Source organism: Amaranthus tricolor, chromosome 12 (genome assembly GCF_026212465.1).
Source record: "Amaranthus tricolor cultivar Red isolate AtriRed21 chromosome 12, ASM2621246v1, whole genome shotgun sequence".
In the NCBI taxonomy this organism is placed as follows: Eukaryota; Viridiplantae; Streptophyta; class Magnoliopsida; order Caryophyllales; family Amaranthaceae; genus Amaranthus; species Amaranthus tricolor.
In genome coordinates, this window is record NC_080058.1 from 23,245,109 (window position 1) to 23,252,608 (window position 7,500).

Below are 7,500 nucleotides of genomic sequence, written 5' to 3' on the forward strand. Positions count from 1 at the left end.
CTTTTCATTAATTTTTTTTTATATTTACTTAACAACTAGGATCAGTTTATCGGAGTACCAGACATCCGACAACCAATTTCAAATCAGCAATTCAAAAGAGAGAACATCTTCAACTTCGACGGCACGCCACCAGGATCGCCACCAGCTAAGTGAATTTTCCTCTTCCGTTTTCTTCCTTTCATTGATCTTTTTATTTATTTTTTTAAATTTTTGTTTATTGTGTTATTATAGTTATTATTATTATTATTATTATTATTGTAGTTATTATTTTTATTATTGTTGTTATTATAATAATAATAATAATAATAATAATAATAATATTAATAATTATTATTATTATTATTATTATTATTATTATTATTATTATTATTATTATTATTGTTATTATTATTATTTTTACTATGGTTATTTTTGGAAAGGCATTGTCCTCTTCCCTTTGCTTCTCTTTGATTTATCTTTTCATTAATTTTTTTTTATATTTACTTTACAACAAGGATTAGTTTATCGGAGTATCAGACAAGATAACGACCGGCAACCAGTTTCAAATCAGCAATTCAACAGAGAGAAAATCTTCAACTTCGACGGCACGCTACTAGGATCGCCACCAGCTAAGTGCATTTTCCTCTTCCGTTTTCTTCCTTTCATTTATCTTTTTTTTGATTTTTTTTATAATTACTTTTCGTGATTGTGATTGTGATTATAATTGTGATTGTGATTGTGATTGTGATTGTGATTTTGATTTTGTTTGTTTTTGTGTTTGTGTTTGTGTTTGTGTTTGTGATTGTGTTTGTTAATGCGTTTGTGATTGCGTTTGTGTTTGTGATTGTGTTTGTGTTTGTGTTTGTGATTGTGATTGTGTTTGTGTTTGTGTTTGTGTTTGGGTTTGGGTTTGGGTTTGGGTTTGGGATTGGGATTGGGATTGGGTTTGTGTTTGTGTTTGTGTTTGTGTTTGTGTTTGTGTTTGTGTTTGTGTTTGTGATTGTGTTTGTGTTTGTGTTTTTTTGTTTGTGTTTGTGATTGTGATTGTGTTTGTGTTTGTGTTTGTGTTTGTGTTTTCTGTTTGTGTTTGTGTTTGTGTTTGTGTTTGTGATTGTGATTGTGATTGGGATTGGGATTGGGATTGGGATTGGGATTGGAATTGTGTATGTGTTTGTTTTTGTGTTTGTGTTTGTGTTTGTGATTGTGATTGTGATTGCGATTGCGATTGCGATTGCGATTGCGATTGTGTGTGTTTGATTGTGATTGTGATTGTGATTGTGATTGTGATTGTGCTTGTGCTTGTGCTTGTGCTTTTGCTTTTGCTTTTGCTTTTGCTTTTGCTTTTCTTTTGCTTGTGCTTGTGATTGTGATTGTGATTGTGACTATAATTGTGATTGTGATTGTGATTGTGATTGAATGTGATTGTGATTGTTATTATTATTGTTATTATTTTTATTGTTATTAATATTATCATTATTATTATATGATTATTATTATTATTAGGGTTATTTTTGGTTGTGTGTAGGTATCCTACCGGCAAGACAACAACTAGGATCAGTTTATCGGAGTAACGGACAAGATAACGACCGACAACTAGTTTCAAATCAGCAATTTAATAGAGAGAACATCTTCAACTTCGACGGCCCGTCACCAGGATCACCACCAGCTAAGTGCATTTTCCTTTTTCCCTTTCTTCCTTTCATTCATCTTTTTATTTATTATTTTTATATTTACTTATTGTATTATTATTGTTATTATTATTGTTATTATTTTTATTGTTATTATTATTATTATTATTATTATTATTATTATTATTATTATTATTATTGTTTTTATTATTATTATTATTGTTATATGATTATTATTATTATTATTATTATTATTATTATTATTATTATTATTATTATTATTATTATTATTATTATTATTATTTTATTATTATTATTATTGTTATTATTATTATTATTATTATTATTATTATTATTATTATTATTTTTACGATGGTTATTTTTGGTTGTGTGTAGGTACCCTACCGGCAAGACAACAACTAGGATCAGTTTATCGGAGTACCGGACAAGATAACTACCGACAACCAGTTTCAAATCAGCAATTCAACAGAGAAAACATATTCAACTTCGACGGCAAGCCAGCAGGATCACCACCAGCTAAGTGCATTTTCCTCTCCTGTTTTCTTCCTTTCATTGATCTTTTTATTTATTTTTTTTTATATTTACTTATTGTGTTATTATTGTTATTATTATTATTATTATTATTATTATTATTATTATTGAACCAACAAAACAAGAACAGTAGACTATCATACTCATTAATAGCTTCATGGAACAACTTCAATTGCACTATATATACTCATTAATAGCTTTAAGGAACAATTCCAGCTGCTGTTGTGTTTAAGTTGCTGCACTACAATGTTAATGTACATATATTTCTAGCACAAACTACTAGCAAACTTTAATTAAATTAGGAATCAGGTTCCCATGACCATTACACATGTAAGGAAGAATGTTGTTGCCCTTACTTGCATAATGAACCACACCCATATATTAAACAAGCTTACCAAGAAGATTAGCTTGCTCGTATTACCAAGGCTACACTCTGCTTGTTGCATTCTCCCCTTTTTAGAAAAAATCCTTCCTCGAATTTTTGTAGGATGAACCTCAACAAATCTACTAACATGAACAAACTCCACAAAGTGTGTTTGTTTAACCACACGATCAATGTGAACAAACTTTCCCTCCGTAGCTTGCACAACATGTAAACTAGTCCTCCAACTTGAAGGATAATTCACCACTTTCTAAGGTTGCATCAAAGAATCAACATCCTCAACATTAGTTGTCTCAACAATTTCTTCAAGATCATCAACAACCTCTACACAAGATGCCTCAACATCTCCTTTAAGATCATTAATCACCTCTGCACAAGATGCTTCAACAATTTCTTCACTACCCTCTTCATTGCATGAATCTGGATATTCATCATAGATAGGAACCACACTTGAATACAAGTCGAGTTCCTCTTGTTTAGAAGCAATTTCATCACCTTTTGTCTCCACAATGGATGGTTCTTGATTGTTAAAAGAAGAAAACAATGGTGTGCTTTGTGTATCAACATGCTTTGAAATGATCTCAAATTTAATCCTAACCGGATCAACATCAGGATAAAACTCATGAACAATTACCATTTTAGAATCCCCATGTTGCTCTTGCAATTGTTGTTGAAATCTCAGCTTTTCTTGACGAAGTTCAAACTTCCTCTTCAAGCTTTGCTTTTGACTCCTAACATCCACCAATTTTTTAAGACAAAGACACAATTGAGCCCAATCCCTTTGACGGTAACAGTCCACTTTCAACCTCACAAGCCTTTCCTCCTCCAAATTCAATATGTTTAGGTGAAGGTTTTCAAGTGCACACTCTAGTTTATCCAATGATTTTTGTGTGTTCATGTCTGCTTCCGTTGATTTCATATTCTAAGGCTCAAGAATCTCTCAAAATTTAAGTATGAGAGTAAGGGTAAGAGTGAAAAAGAAAGAAAAACAAAGAAATGAAGTTTGGAATTTTTTGTGCACAAAACAGAAAGAAAATAGAACCAAACACCCCAAATTCAGAAATCTGTGTGAAATGTTTGCTACTGAAAACCCGAACAAACAAAATCCAAGTATGATGAAACTTGGTGACAACACACCTCAAGATGTCTACAAACACCCCAAATTGGAAATACTCAAATACGTGGTCTAGCTTGATCATAAATCAGATTTCACTACACACATACAGTCTGAATTGTTTCTGTGACCTTTGGTCAAAAACACTTGCGCATCTTTTTGTTCACAACTCCAATGACTACACAAAAAGGCTTACCAGAAACTAGACTCAAAATGAATCAATATGAAAAAAAGAAACAATGAAAAAGACTCAAAAATGAAGGAGACACAACGAAAATACAGAAGACAAATACAAATGAGACTCTCTGTACTTTGAGAAACAACAATGAAATGTGTCAATCAAGAAACCTATGAAACGTAAGAAAAAGCGCAAAAATGATGTGGTTTAATGAATATAGGATATTTATTGATAATTTGGTGAAAGATGAGAGAAAAATAAAAGAATCTTGATAGGTTTTCGAAGACAACTTACCAAGGTACCCGGATTTCATCAGTTTTGGGCAGTCTGTAAAGAAAAATTCATATCTCCTTAACCACAACACCAAAACTAATGATTCCAAAGCCAAAACTTTTCCAATTCAATCCGAAATACCGTGTAAAAACAGTTTTGAAAACAAACCACAATACGATCCCCAAAACACTACTACTTTCGACCCCAAATGCAGTCAGTTTCTGACAGCTTCTGTTTCTTCTTGTTATTGCGACTTTTGTCTGTTGTTGCTCATCAAAATCGATTGAATTATGAACCCCAAGGACTTTGAGGCTCTGATACCAATTGATCTAAGTACGCGTGGTCAGCGCACGAATTGGATTTGAAACGAAGATGAGGGATATTCCAAGAAACTGACACGAAGAATAGGTGTAAGAACTGGACTGCCAGACTCCTTAATCACTCAACTCTACGCTTCCTCCTTTGATCTGCAAGGGAGTTAACAGCATCTATGGATGGGGAGGAGTGGTGTCTTGATGAACACACAAGAACACGCACAACCTTGAAGGGCAAAACTGGCCCTTAGTAACCCAATTGCAAAGCAATTGAAAGAAAATTCACTTGATGAAATTTCAGAACATTATCATTCATAACTTCTCGTTACAATGAACAAGCCATCTATATATAGACGTAAGGGAAGAGGGAAATACAATGAGAAGGCTAATGACACGTCTAACTAACAATAACGGTCATAAAGGAGCACGTGCACAACATGTGCTTCATTAAAAAATAAAAACAAGCTGCAAAAGTATTCTGAAATTCTGACAGAAGGGCTGCTGACCAGGCGACCTTCCACCCACTTTCTTGTGCTCTTCCCAAGGTTGATAATGGCCACTAAGAGTCTTGGTGGCAAGATTCTAGTGTAGAGATTCCATTTCTATCCTTGGTTGTCCCGTAGATCAAAAGGTACGTTCAGGCCAAGGCTCACAAGGTCAGCTGGTCATAAGATCAGTGCTGTTTTGTTTCGAACCAGCTGCTGACTACACGACCTTGCACACGGATTTCAGAGAGTTGTGTGAGTTATTAATAGGGCTCTTGGCCCTTAATGGCTAGGTCCATGTGCCAAGATTCCATTTCTACTGTAGCCCAGGTCGTGGATGCACCGGTTTGGTCTTCACGTGTCGTGCAAGGTGGGCTGTTCGCTAGTTTTGCTGCTGTGCTGTTCTGCTGCTGTTTTCAGTGTTCTGTGTATGTTCTTGGCTTTCCTTGTTCTTGCCTTTGTATCTATTTCTCCATGATTAATTCATCCCCCTTCCTAGCTGTCTTGGCTCTCATTTCATTCAAGATCCATGGGTGAATCACTAAGTGCAGAACCAGAATCATCAGAAACATTAGAGTAGCTTCAGTAGCTCCTGTTGCTCTTGTTGCTTCAGTTGCTATCTCTGTCTTTGCGGTTGCTTCTTGATGCCTTTGGGCTTACGTTTCTTCCTTCATCTAAGCCTAGTTAATTTGGCTCAATGTCATCTACATACATGCCTTCAAGGTCATCTTGTATTGAACCATGTGATTGAGAGATGCACATGACTTGGGAGATGCATGTGCATATGGTTGAACAACACACGTCCATTCATCCACTTATTGCCAAGCTACCAAGATCTAAACCAATATGGTTCAATCCCTCCTTCTTGGAAAAAGAATTGTCCTCAATTCTTGACCTGTATGTTGTGACTAGCTGAATGTGTGCACAAGATTGATGTGTTGTTGCATAGGACATCTTCTGAATTCTATTGCACGCAAATAAATCTGCTGCTGCACCTTCTGTGTTGTCCTTAATTCTTGAACCAACAAAACAAGAACAGTAGACTATCATACTCATTATAGCTTCATGGAACAACTTCAGTTGCACTATATATACTCATTAATAGCTTTAAGGAACAATTCCAGCTGCTGTTGTGTTTAAGTTGCTGCACTACAATGTTAATGTACATATATTTCTAGCACAAACTACTAGCAAACTTTAATTAAATTAGGAATCAGGTTTCCCATGACCATTACACATGTAAGGAAGAATGTTGTTGCCCTTACTTGCATAATGAACCACACCCATATATTAAACAAGCTTACCAAGAAGATTAGCTTGCTCGTATTACCAAGGCTACACTCTGCTTGTTGCATTCACCCCTTTTTAGAAAAAATCCTTCATCGAATTTTTGTAGGATGAACCTCAACAAATCTACTAACATGAACAAACTCCACAAAGTGTGTTTGTTTAACCACACGATCAATGTGAACAAACTTTCCCTCCGTAGCTTGCACAACATGTAAACTAGTCCTCCAACTTGAAGGATAATTCACCACTTCCAAAGGTTGCATCAAAGAATTAACATCCTCAACATTAGTTGTCTCAACAATTTCTTCAAGATCATCAACAACCTCTACACAAAATGCCTCAACATCTCCTTTAAGATCATTAATCACCTCTACACAAGATTTCTAAGCAAAAAACTACCTTAATTAAAAAATTTTGCAAAAAACTACCTTATATAATACAATTGTTTGCAAAACACTACCTTATAACAAATTGTGGTCTTTGACCGCTATCTTTAACCGTTGACCCGCATGTGACACGCACGTGATACTTTAATTGTATGACTTCTTCTTCATTTCAGTTCAGCCCATTCGAAAATCCTTTCAATCCTGCCATTTCCAGCGACAACTCCATTGATGTAGCTTCTCATTTCGCTCCCATCCACCTCGTAACTTCATCTCCTTGAAATTTCTAAGCAAATTCGGTATCTACTACTACTTAATTATGGTTTTGTACTTCATTGTTGTATTTTAGAAATAATTTAAAATTTATTTCGTTTTTCAAATTTGCTTCCTTTTGCAGCGATTTTTCTATTGAATTCAAGCAACGGAGATGTGGTAATTATGGTGACCTAGGTCACTACATCAAAGGCTGCAATAATCCACCAAAACCACCACCAACAAAGACCAAGTCAAAGGGTGGTAGGCCTAAAATGGGATCTTCTTCTACTCAACAATCTACAACAAATGATGTGCCTAGCTCCAGTGGTCAACAACAAACGCAAAATGCTGCATCTACTTCATGTGTAATGGATCAAAATAGTCAAATATAGACTTGTGAAGAGTAATTTACTGTTGAATGTAATGTGTTGAATTAGTATAAGTGTATGAGTTTCAGGTTGTAATGTGTATGAACTGAGAATGTACTATGTTGAACTGTATTTTAGCAAATCAGTGTATGAACTGAGCATGTAATGTGTTGAATTAAGTGCAACAGATTTAGTTATTGTGTTGAATTAAGTGCAGCAAATTTAGTTACTGTGTTGAATTAAGTGCAGCAAATTTAGCAAGTGCTGAAAATGAAAGCTGAAGAACATTCTTGAATGCA

The 7,500-nt window shown here is 34.6% G+C and overlaps 1 long non-coding RNA gene across 1 annotated transcript in view; it reads left to right on the forward strand.

Annotated features, from left to right (window-relative positions):
- Positions 1-7,386, forward strand: part of LOC130796725 (uncharacterized) — an 8,206-nt gene extending 820 nt beyond the window's left edge. The window contains exon 2 of the long non-coding RNA XR_009038739.1: positions 40-7,386. This is a non-coding gene — a long non-coding RNA (uncharacterized LOC130796725). The remainder of the gene's footprint in view (positions 1-39) is intronic.
- The last annotated feature ends 114 nt before the right edge of the window (positions 7,387-7,500 follow it).